General features: G+C 43.5%; 2 pseudogenes; one reads left to right on the top strand and one right to left on the bottom strand.

The window, feature by feature from the left end:
- Positions 1–8,342: 8,342 nt before the first annotated feature.
- Positions 8,343–8,463, bottom strand: LOC135052618 (5S ribosomal RNA; annotated as a pseudogene).
- A 2,301-nt stretch (positions 8,464–10,764) lies between these two features.
- Positions 10,765–10,885, top strand: LOC135052067 (5S ribosomal RNA; annotated as a pseudogene).
- Positions 10,886–13,494: the final 2,609 nt, after the last annotated feature.

The raw sequence follows: 13,494 nt of genomic DNA on the forward strand, positions 1-13,494 counted from the left end.
TATAACAGAGACTTCCTAACCACAGAACTAAACAATAAATACAAAAAGACAATACTACACTGACCTAAATGCAATACAATACAATACTATCTAATACAATACAATACTAGCCTAGTCTAGGGGAGATATGAGAGAACAGAACAGGAGAGAGAGAGAGAGAGAGAGAGATGAGAGAAATTGGCTCACAGAAAGACAATGATTACGGAGAGAAACTTACGCACAAAGGGTATGATCGCCTGCGCCTCGATATCCAGCTCCCGGCTATCAGCAGATAACCGTTGATGAGAGAGTGAGAGCTGGATGTGGTCGGCCTGCCTATTTATGCCCCACACACAATGCAATCTCCTGGTCCTACAATCCCATTGTCCATTGGCCGAAGGAATTCGGCCCTGCATCATAACAAAAGGTCATAGGGTGATTCATACAGGTGGGCTGTGACGATTTCCAACAGCTCAGGTGGGTGGGAAACTGGGTTTCCCGCCGCATACCTGAGTATGTGTAAATAATAGAAATGGACATAAACTTCTTATGTCCATAACTATTCGCACGAGCGATTAATACGCTCCAAACCAACACCGGAATATTACTAATTAAATACTCTTCCGATGGGTACCAAACACGGCTGTATGATTCCTGTCAGACCCTTCGTACAATACAAAGAGGGATTCCTTTAAACAGGGACCTTCTATTTTAACCAAACTTTCAGAATCTATCAAGGGGACCATGATCTACAAACTACATTAATTGTGAACATTTGTAACGAATGAGTCGCACGCTACGACTACATAAACTCTACCGTAAATACGCATACCGCGCCTGCGAGTGCACGCTATCGCGGGTATGCGCCTTCACGGGAGAGCGTACGCATGCGCAGCGCGGACCAGTGTGCGGTGCAAATATGGCAACGTGCATAGAGACATTTTTCTGACTTTGACAGTCCACCCTTTGGCAGTCAATAATAACTGCCACCTTCTAAAATATTTAAGGAGAAAAATGTAAGTCAGGGGTTAATTGATTTCCATGGTTGGGTAGGGGAGAAGAGTGGAGTAGGTGTGAAGAGGGTATGACCTAGTGAGAAAGCAGAAGCATGTGTGTATGAGTCCATGTTTGGAGGGTCATGTATCATCGTGCCGTACGTGTGGTAAATCAAGCTTCGAGGTATTGCGAAGTATACATTTGAATTCCTTCTTATCCTGTGGTACAGGTCTGTGGATGGGCTGTCAAACTCTACCGAGCTCATTTCGGCTGTGGTTGTAACAAAATGGGGATGCACATTTTAGTTGATGATACATGAATGGGGGAGGTATGTGGTTGCTGATATCTGTGCCTGTATTCCCTATCGTCTATGTGTGTCGTTACCTGAGGGTTGTAGAGATGAAGATAAAGAACACTTACGAAAAATGCAATGATATTCTATGTCAGGGAAATGTACATCTGTTGTTGAAGTTGTGTTCGGTATCTGTTGAGAGTCGTCTTCTTTGCGCTGTTTTGCTCCTTAGGCATGAGCAACAAGCTTTGTCAGTGCCATCAGATTTACAAAAATGTTGGGCTAGCGTGAGTTTAAAAATACTAGGGAAACTGGGGATCCATGGCAAAGTTCATCAAGTGTCCATATTTAAAGTTGTCAAATCTTCTTCTTTGGTGCTTGTCTGTTGTCTGTATAGCGTCTCGTCAACTTCCTCGTCCAAGGGGGTCTTTGTATCTTGGAGAAAAGCAGAAAAACAGGTGAAAGAAACGGACCGTATAATCGCATTTTCATCACATTCTGGTTTCTATCATTGGGTCATAAATCAAATCCAGGTTAATTACAGTTTCCTCGCTCCTCAAGCTCATCACTCTTGTACTTTGTTTGCACCTCATTAAAGCCTGCCCGCATCTAAATATCAATCCAATCGATATAATGACACCCAAGATACATAGTAGAAACTTTCCAACATCCATTATGACTCCTTGAGCCCAGTCTCCTAAACCGGAGAACCAATTTCGCGGGTTCAACCATGACACCCAACCAGTCAGCTCATTACCTACAGCAGCAAGGGTGAGATTGTGTTTTCGACGAAATTCCCACTTTAATTGCAGAATATCGTCCATCTTTTGGTCTATGACCTCTACCGGATCCTCGGTGCTATTTGTGATATACGTGCAACACTTTATGCCGTACTGTGTTGCCAATGTAACACAATATCCGCCTGTTACTGCTGTAAGATAATTAAGAACCATCCTATGCTGAACTAGTTCTGTTTTGTAAGCTTGAAGTTCTCTTCCAGTGTATCTAAACGTGTCATCATACATTTCAGTGATATTATCTAACAAATTGGCGAGTGCGGAAATGTATCTATAATTCATCACACCTCGAGCGGTGCGAGTGAAATCTAACGCTACCAGAACCTGAATCCCGGTGGATTCATGGATAAGATCAGAGGCCGGATGCTCTAACCTTTCTGACAGTTGTCTTTTAACTCGGTGCTCGTAATGAGTGTGAGTATAAGGAGCTTGGGCACCACGGTGTATGTCCTTCATTTTGTCATGTGTTACAGTCATCACTTCAGGCAATACTTTTCCAATATAACACAATCCTTCAGAGTTTGGGGCAAGCCACTTGTACGCCTTTCTCCCGCATATGAAATATGCGTCATCGGGGAGAACATAAGGGACGGAGAAGGACATGACCATGTTACAAACCTTCCAGGTGAAATCTCCTGACCCTAATTCTTCCAACTGCTTAATGCACGTATCAGTTTGTACGATATGTGCACAGTATCCTGGTGATACCTCTCCAACTCTAGTAATCCTATTTCCTAAGGTATATCGATACCGGAAAGATTTTCCTCTACTGGCTATGTGGCGTACGAGCTCTGTATCTGTAGGCATTCTATCTGCTCTGTGTGAAAAGGTCATGGTAAGGTTGCTCCACGACACTTCCCAATTTCCCGGTTTTCTGGGATTGGAGATGTTGAAACATAAGAGGGACCTATCCACATGGTATTGGTGGAGCTTCAAACTAGGAGGGCTGGAGATGTTAAACCTCCGGTCCACCGGTCTCCCACCACTTAGCTCAAGTACCTCCCCTAACGTTAAAGGAAATGGTACTAGCCCTGATTTGCTGTGACCCTGAGGTACTTGAGAGCATACCCAACAATCTGTTTGGTTTAACACGTTACCCACTAAGGAGTGATAGTCACTCAATGGATGCCGGTCCATATGGATATTAAAACTAGATTGGCATTTCTTTATGCATCCATCTTCAACCAGATTATCACAGAGCCTACAGATACAATTTTCTTCAGCTAACAATCCATCACAATTTCTTCTATCGGATCGTTTTCTGATACTCGCCTTTGCTTGTTGGTTTGGTTGATCTTGGAAAACTACGCCTCCATCATCATAATCGGAACCCATTCCAGAACCTCTCTCGACCTCTATGGTACTCTCGCCGGAACAGACTGCTCTGGTCAACATCATGGTTAACATCAAAATCCGGATCACAGTCTCTTGGGGCAAGTCCATCTTTGAGGAGGAAATAGAGAAGAATGAGAAGGGGGAAAAAGAAATTTTTAAGGGAGAGGGGCTGGGAAGTGGAGAAAAACAATAAAAGGGAGAGGGGAGTCGACAACTGCTTCCGGTCTTCAAGGCTCAGGTGCCGCCTCAGTCCTCCTGGAACAGACACTCTAGTGATACAACCTCTACCGTCTGTTCCTTATCACGGGACTTCTCTGGATCAGCAACCTTTTTGCAGTGGGATGAATGGACCCAAGTCTCTCTCTCAGCAACCTTCAATGCTGTGGTGCTAGTCAATAAGACCTGGTATGGTCCTTCCCATCTATCAATAAGACAACCTGAGTGTAGAAAATTTCGTATCATTACATAATCCCCAGGTTCAATGTCATGACAATTACTACCTGGTAAATCAGGAATCACCAACTTCAGATTATCATTTTGACTCCTCAACTGCTTACTCATGTTAATCAAGTACTTTACAGTTACTTCATTGTTACATTTCAAATCATCCTGAGGGTTAATCATGACGTGCGGTTGTCGACCAAACAAGATTTCAAAAGGAGACAGATTAAGAGGGGACCTGGGAGTGGTTCTGATGCTATACAAAACAATGGGTAAAGCTTCTGGCCACGTTAATCCTGTCTCTGTCATTACTTTACTCAATTTATTTTTAATAGTGCTGTTCACTCTTTCGACCTTCGCGCTCGCCTGTGGACGGTACGGAGTGTGCAGCTTACTATCAATTCCCATCAACTTACACATTCCTTGAAAGACATCACCTGTAAAATGGGTACCCCTATCACTTTCAATGATTCTAGGGATACCATATCTACATACAAATTCCTGCACAATTTTCTTAGCTGTAAACATGGCAGTATTTGTAGCTGCTGGAAATGCTTCGACCCAATTCGAGAAAACATCTATACAGACAAGTACATATTTCAAATTTCGACATGGGGGTAATTGAATGAAGTCAATTTGTATTACCTGGAAAGGGCCGCCGGCAGGTGGGATATGGGATGGTTCTGTAGGTATTGCTTTTCCAATATTCTTTCTCAGACAGGTAAGGCATGACATTGCTCTTTTACCCGCATGAGAGGAGAATCCTGGGGCGCACCAGTATGCTCTTACCAATTTGCACATCCCCTCCTTGCCTAGATGAGTCAGCCCGTGAGCTGCTTCAGCCAGACATGGAAGGTATGCCCTGGGGGCCACTGGTTTACCATGTCCATCCGTCCAGAGCCCTGAGGACTCCTGGCCATATCCCTTTGCCTTCCAGACTGCTCTTTCCTGTGTGGAACACAAATTCTGCATCTCACACAACTTTTGTGTGTTGATGGTATTAAATACCATCAGTTGTGTGGTGTCTGTCTGTATGGGGGTAGCAGCTGCAAGCTTTGCGGCTTCGTCTGCTCGGCTGTTACCAAGTGACACTGGGTCTTGACTATATGTATGTGCTTTACATTTGATAACAGCCACTCTGTCGGGTTCCTGTATCGCTGTTAGAAGCCTTTTTATGTGAGCTGCATGCGCTATCGGTGTACCAGCCGCCGTCATGAAATTTCTGAGCCGCCATAGGGCTCCGAAATCATGGACTACCCCGAAGGCGTATCTAGAATCGGTGTAGATATTGGCTGACTTACCCTTAGCCAATTCACATGCTCTGGTTAGGGCGACCAGTTCAGCAACCTGGGCTGAGTGAGGTGGGCCTAGCGGTTCCGCTTCTATGGTGCCCTGGTCATCTACGACTGCGTATCCAGTACACAAGTCTCCCGAGTCTGACTGTCTATGACAACTACCGTCCGTGTAGAACGTGAGTTCTGCATCTTCCAGTGGGTTGTCACTGATGTCAGGCCTTGCGGTAAAATTTTGGGTCAAATATTCCATACAATCATGGGTATCTTCCTTTGCATTAAATCCTCCTTCCCCATCACTCTCACCTTCCACCCTTTGTGCCTGACCAGGCACACCTGGGAGAAATGTTGCAGGGTTTAATGCGCTGCATCTCCTTATGGTGATGTTTACTGGGGCCATTAATGCCAATTCCCATCTCGTAAACCTTGCTGATGAGACGTGTCTGGTTTGGGCAGAATTCAATAAGGCAGATACCGCATGCGGTGTATGGATTGTGAGGTTGTGGCCTAGCACGACATCTTCGCTTTTTGTCACTAGCAATGCTATCGCCGCAACGCTACGCAAGCATGTGGGGAGGGATCGCGCTACCGTATCTAGCTGAGCGCTGTAATATGCAACTGGCCTGCTGGCATCACCGTGTTTTTGTGTTAGTACACCTGCTGCGCACCCAGCACTTTCTGTTCCGTATAGTTCAAAGGGTTTCCCATAGTCTGGCGTACCTAGTGCTGGTGCCTGCGTTAGGCATTGCTTGAGTCTCTCAAATGCTGTTTCAGATTCGTCTGTATGCGAAATCCGATCAGGTTTGTTTGAAGAGACCATTTCCTGCAAAGGTAGCGCCAATATGGAAAACCCTGGGATCCAATTACGGCAATACCCACACATTCCTAGAAACGTCCTGATCTGTTGCTGGGTTTGTGGCAGTGTCATGTCTCTAATGGCTTGGATTCTATCAGCGGTCAGGTGTCTCAGTCCTTGTGTTAGACAGTGTCCCAAATATTTTACCTTAGTTTGGCATAATTGTAACTTGTCTTTGGAAACCTTGTGACCTGTGTCTGAAAGATGAAACAGGAGCTGTTTCGTATCCTTCAGGGATGCCTCCAATGAATCAGAACACAGTAGTAGATCATCCACGTACTGTATCAACACTGATCCACTCTCCGGTTGGAAAGACTGTAAACAATCATGCAAAGCCTGAGAAAATATACTTGGACTATCTATGAAACCTTGGGGTAACCGAGTCCACGTGTATTGGACTCCTCTGTATGTGAATGCAAACAAATATTGGCTGTCAGGGTGCAGAGGTACCGAAAAGAATGCGGAGCAGAGGTCAATAACAGTGAAAATTTTGGCAGTGGGAGGAATTTGCATTAGGATGACAGCTGGATTAGGCACTACGGGGAACTGACTCTCAACTATTTTGTTAATCCCCCTTAGATCCTGCACTAGCCTGTAACCCCTCCCCCCACTCTTTTTAACAGGGAAGATGGGACTATTTGCTGTGCTGGACGTTCTTACTAGAATGCCCTGTTGTAGCAAGCGCTCTATTACTGGGAAAACTCCTAACTCCACCTCTGGCTTCAGAGGATACTGTGGGATTTTTGGAGCTATCCTACCATCTTTTACTTGTACAACTACTGGAGCTACGTTTGCCATTAATCCAGTGTCCTGTCCATCTTTTGTCCAAAGTGACTCTGGTATCTGAGATGTCATCTCTTCTACTTGGGATGGATTCCTATTTGTCATAATGGAATGTGACATTAATTTTGATGGGGAGTCTAACATGTCTCGTACTTCCTGAGCGTGATTCTCAGGGATGTCCAAGAATACACCTTCAGGAGTACAATAAATGACGCAACCCATTTTACATAGTAAGTCTCTTCCCAGGAGATTAGTTGGTGCCGATGCAGCCAGCAAAAAGGAATGCTTGGTATGCAAAGGCCCTATTGTAATCTCGGCTGGTTTGCTAACAGGGTAGTGCTGGACTACTCCTGTTACTCCCATGGCTGGAATTGTCCTACCAGTGGTTCTCATGCCCACTGTCGAATTTATCACTGACTTGGCCGCCCCTGTGTCTACAAGAAAGTTTAAAGTTTTTCCAGCTACATTGATTGCAATCTCTGGTTCACTTCCAAGGCTGGCAATCAACTTAACTGGCTGCAGATTACAGGTATGGCCACACCCCTATTGGGTATGCTGACCTCCCTGAATCCCGCTGGCAGCAACTACTTGTGAGGGAGTTAGCTGGGAACTACCAGAGGCATGCCAATCTCTGTTCGGGGGGTATCTTTTTGTTTCCCCTGTATGTGGCTCAAAACTCCGCCTCTGTGGACCCTGCTCCCAATGTCGTGTGTTGTGTTGTTGTCTAGGGGGTTGAAAAGATCTTTGTACATTCTTTGTTCTACATTCTCGTGCAAAGTGTCCCGGTCTGTTACAAGAAAAACATGTTATTACACTTGCCTTACCCACAGGATTCGGTGGTACATACGCAGGCTGCCTTGTGGTCAGCGCCTGTATACTTACGGACATCAACTTATCACTTTGCGACTCCCTGTGCCTAGTGATATTTCTGTCGTGATCAATAGCAGCCTCTCTCAATGTGGACACTGACAGACCTCGCCAGCATGGTTGCGTGGTCTGTACCCTAGCTTTCAATGTTTCTTTCAAACCATCCATCAGTACAGATACTGCTACTTCTCGATGGTTTGGGTTGGTCTTAATGTCTTCTATACCAGTGTACTTTGCCATTTCTAATAGTGTAAACACAGAAACAAGAGAAGAAAGGAGACTCTTTTTGGGAAGCACTCTTATACAGATAATAATGTATGGCTGATTGCCACAATAGCTAACTAAAATTCAATACTTTAATGATTTTCGTTAAAAAAATTAATTACTGAGGAGTTCAATAAGCGCCAATATCTGTTTAAATAGTGACATTGCGAAAATATGAAGAAAATATTTTTAATTAATAAGGTACAAATACCTAATGTAAGCCGAGATGGGTAGCTTTGTGATTTTGTGAAATAAAAAACACCAGCTATGGGACAACCTGTGGTCAAAAATATGTTTATTCAATATATATATATATGACCATCATTTGAAGACTGCTGTATATCCCAAACTGGGAATTAAATCCTAGCAGGTAGTTAAATCATAGGTCATGACCGATAAGCGAATCAATGCTCTATTCCAGTGACAAAGAGGGTAGCAAATACTTGCAGTACCAGGGTGTTCCTTGGTGGTCTCTCAGCCAAGTACTTGAACCGGCCCTCCACTGCTTGGCTTCCAAGATCAGATGAGATTGGGCATCTCCAGTGGGGTATGACCGCAGACCTTATGCTTACCCTTGTCACACTGTGTCCTTAATTGGGCACAGGTAAGAGCCAATTTGTGATATTGTATAGACCACAGGTGTCTAAGTAGCTGATGAAAAAGAATAAGGAGTTATTTCTCAAGGATATAGACAAAGACACAAATATCAGATACCCATCTAGATATTCACGGTAGAGGTGGTCGCAAATACAAGTAGAAAAACACACCTATTCTGCACAGATAATTAAGAATGTCTATAACGTCTACTTCTAGATTAAGCAGAAAAGGAGGCCTCCAAATTTGGACTCCAAGACCTCAAAATAGATGTATCCCACATATACTCAGGATTATGCAGTAAGGTATATCAAATTAGTGATATTCCAGCTCCAATGCCCCACCATAATTAACCTTCAAGCAGCGGGGAAACAGCACAACAGAATTTATGCCACATATATCATCAATTGAGTGTTTTTTAGAAGAGCACGGAATTCTGCATAACACACATTAAGAATATATTCATGTGTTAGAATCCTCACACATACACTAATGGATTATGCAGTGGGATATATCTTGAACAGTAATATCTCTGACTCTGATGCCCCACCATGAATCACCTTCAGATAGCGGGGGAACAACACGAACAGTAAGTGTACCACATATATAATCAATTGGGTGTTTTCAAAAAAAGCATGAATTTATGCATTACATGTAGAAAAAACATTCATGTATTTAATAAGCTCCAAGAATGGTCGATGCCTCTGCATCTATGATTTTGGTAGCTAATAAGCATTTATCTACTTACTGTTGTTTTTTTATCTGTTGCTCATGCAAATAATGAGGTATTCTCTGTGCCTTCTGGGTATGAATTTATCATGCACAGAGAAAAAAGAAGAAAAAGTGCTTGAGTCAGGATATTACCTAATCCGGTTATGCAATAGTTTTGTGGTGTCCTACTTGTATAAAGAAGAAATTAAGGGAGAACCTTGTGGAAGGTGCTGGCCGCGTCTGCCCGCGTGTTGCCTGCTGCTGTACTCCGGCCGCACTGTTCTTCCTGTTAGGCTGGTTCCCGTAGCGACGGACTCTGCCGTGGTCGGCTAGTTGCGGTCACGTGTGCGCATCACGTGACCGTGAGGTTATTGCCTCTCTTACCTTCTGCCTGACGTACGTTTCGCAATATTGCTTGGTCACAGGGCGCACACAGAGGCAATAACCTCACGGTCACGTGATGCGCACACGTGACCGCAACTAGCCGACCACGGCAGAGTCCGTCGCTACGGGAACCAGCCTAACAGGAAGAACAGTGCGGCCGGAGTACAGCAGCAGGCAACACGCGGGCAGACGCGGCCAGCACCTTCCACAAGGTTCTCCCTTAATTTCTTCTTTATACAAGTAGGACACCACAAAACTATTGCATAACCGGATTAGGTAATATCCTGACTCAAGCACTTTTTCTTCTTTTTTCTCTGTGCATGATAAATTCATACCCAGAAGGCACAGAGAATACCTCATTATTTGCATGAGCAACAGATAAAAAAACAACAGTAAGTAGATAAATGCTTATTAGCTACCAAAATCATAGATGCAGAGGCATCGACCATTCTTGGAGCTTATTAAATACATGAATGTTTTTTCTACATGTAATGCATAAATTCATGCTTTTTTTGAAAACACCCAATTGATTATATATGTGGTACACTTACTGTTCGTGTTGTTCCCCCGCTATCTGAAGGTGATTCATGGTGGGGCATCAGAGTCAGAGATATTACTGTTCAAGATATATCCCACTGCATAATCCATTAGTGTATGTGTGAGGATTCTAACACATGAATATATTCTTAATGTGTGTTATGCAGAATTCCGTGCTCTTCTAAAAAACACTCAATTGATGATATATGTGGCATAAATTCTGTTGTGCTGTTTCCCCGCTGCTTTAAGGTTAATTATGGTGGGGCATTGGAGCTGGAATATCACTAATTTGATATACCTTACTGCATAATCCTGAGTATATGTGGGATACATCTATTTTGAGGTCTTGGAGTCCAAATTTGGAGGCCTCCTTTTCTGCTTAATCTAGAAGTAGACGTTATAGACATTCTTAATTATCTGTGCAGAATAGGTGTGTTTTTCTACTTGTATTTGCGACCACCTCTACCGTGAATATCTAGATGGGTATCTGATATTTGTGTCTTTGTCTATATCCTTGAGAAATAACTCCTTATTCTTTTTCATCAGCTACTTAGACACCTGTGGTCTATACAATATCACAAATTGGCTCTTACCTGTGCCCAATTAAGGACACAGTGTGACAAGGGTAAGCATAAGGTCTGCGGTCATACCCCACTGGAGATGCCCAATCTCATCTGATCTTGGAAGCCAAGCAGTGGAGGGCCGGTTCAAGTACTTGGCTGGGAGACCACCAAGGAACACCCTGGTACTGCAAGTATTTGCTACCCTCTTTGTCACTGGAATAGAGCATTGATTCGCTTATCGGTCATGACCTATGATTTAACTACCTGCTAGGATTTAATTCCCAGTTTGGGATATACAGCAGTCTTCAAATGATGGTCATATATATATATATTGAATAAACATATTTTTGACCACAGGTTGTCCCATAGCTGGTGTTTTTTATTTCACAAAATCACAAAGCTACCCATCTCGGCTTACATTAGGTATTTGTACCTTATTAATTAAAAATATTTTCTTCATATTTTCACAATGTCACTATTTAAACAGATATTGGCGCTTATTGAACTCCTCAGTAATTAATTTTTTTAACGAAAATCATTAAAGTATTGAATTTTAGTTAGCTATTGTGGCAATCAGCCATACATTATTATCTGTATAAGAGTGCTTCCCAAAAAGAGTCTCCTTTCTTCTCTTGTTTCTGTGTTTACAATATATTTTTGACTCGTGGGAGCACCGCTGATGGGCAGTCTTTTTGACACATAAAAACAAGGAGTGTATTACCTTAAGTGTCTGCTTCCCTAAATGAGGATTTATACCTTGAATTCTATTATCAGCTAATTACAGATAGTTTATCATTTCACATATACACTTACTACACCAGTGCGGTTTCCAATCCTTTCATTTCTAATAGTGCCCGGTGAAAATATTCTGTTGCCGTTTCGGACTCCTTTTGCTTAATGGAAAATATTTTATTCCATTTAACAACGGCAGGGAAATACTCCTTTAGCTGTAAATTTATCCTTTTTACATTATCCTTGTTGTACACGTCTGTAAGCGGTACATCTTTATCCAATGCACAGTCAGCTAAAAATTGAGTTGCGTCAACATTGGAAGGTAAACAAGCTCTTAGCAGTATCTGCCAATCCTTGTTGTTGGGTTCTACAGTGTTACCTAGATCCCTGATGTATTTTTGGCTAGCAACTAAATCCTTCCTGGGGTCAGGAAATTCGGACACTATTGTTCTTAATTCCATTCTGGAAAATGGAGTGTACATGGCAATGTTCCTTATGGGAGTGGCTCCAGACACATCTGTTTTTCCATTGGGAACTGCTATTACCCTTACAGGAGCAATTCTAACAGCCTCTTCCTGTGTAGATTCTACAGCTTGTTGTGGTACAATTGTTTCAGTGTAGTGCATGGTGCCGTACTTACCCGTTGACACGACCTCACCTATCCCTCCGCTAGGGGCTTTCACTAATCTCGTGGGTGTCGCTGTGCCTACTGTGGTCTCTGCTATGGTGGCTGCAAGAGAGAGAGCTGAAATTGTTGCTGAATCCTCTTCTTGATCACACTCCTGAGGAAGGTTCAAAACAGGGTACATCTTGCACGGGTTAATACTTGCATGAGTTATTTGGTTAACATCATTAACATTTACAAGGTTACTAAGAGTTTTTGTTTTACAACCCAGTGTGTTTCTCTCCGCAATCAACTTCTCTCCTGCAATGTATGGTGGAGGAGGAGCTGTGGCTATCAGCTTCCTGACTGCCCCAGATCCTGCCGCCAGAGCCAAACCTCTCTGTATCTCACCTTCCTGGTGCCATAACTGTAAATAATCATGATGCTGAATTCGTCTCTTTGCTGATTTTACGAGACATATCCTCCTCCTTAAATTTTGTAACACTTCTGGACTAAAGCTACCTATTCTTGGGAATTTGTCCCTGTCTTGTACAGTCATTCTCTCCCATTCATCACATAAAGATTCGGTGTGACTTCCATATTTTTCACACATTACATATCGTGCCGACCCAACTGGTCGGTTCACAGAATCAACCTGAACCAGGGTTGATCGCCCCCTACCTGAGCAACTGGCCCCCATAGTCTGCAGGTGTTGCTTAGTCCTCCTTGGATCTCTGTATCAAGGTTTTCAGCAAGCCTTTTCAGACAACCAAATTACTCCACAGTAGGCCGGCGGTGGCGGTTTACCGAGTACCCCACTCACTCGCCCACCTCGACCAATACGACCTGATCACACCGACGTGGTGCTGGCGTACTCGATACAGGGCCCCTATGGAACCTTCAGTTTACTGGAACATATGAGGGTTACCCGCAGGACACTTACTCTTTCCAGTAAAGGTGGGGTTGTTAGATAGTTCCTGAGTGACCAGCGAACTTCCCTTCCAAAAATAAAAAATTACACAAATCACGTCAGAATGTACAAATAGCGTTTGTGACCACTTTACTCTAATGGTATTAGGTCAGGTTACTAACTACTGCACACAATTACGTGCGGTCCAATCGTTCAGTACACAAGCACTACTTGTTATGTACTGAATGATCAATGGAATCGATGTTTCCGGCCGCGATTCCTTCAGCAAGAGCTTGTATGGCCTATATGGGTTCTGCACCAACACCCCAGGCGTTGTGCCACTGGACTTTTATAGCGGACCTTTTACCTTACGACCTCCTGGTCTTGTTCCTTATGACCTCCTGGTCTTGTTACCTTATGACCTCCTGGTCTTGTTACCTTATGGTCCGCTATACTCTAATGCTCAAATATTATTTAACCAGGGATGCCTCCCTAGCCACCGTATATGTCACTTACACGTATGTCCCTTGACGAGTACCCGGCTTTCCTTTTGGTTC

This window comes from Pseudophryne corroboree, chromosome 2, assembly GCF_028390025.1.
Source record: "Pseudophryne corroboree isolate aPseCor3 chromosome 2, aPseCor3.hap2, whole genome shotgun sequence".
Classification (NCBI taxonomy): domain Eukaryota; kingdom Metazoa; phylum Chordata; class Amphibia; order Anura; family Myobatrachidae; genus Pseudophryne; species Pseudophryne corroboree.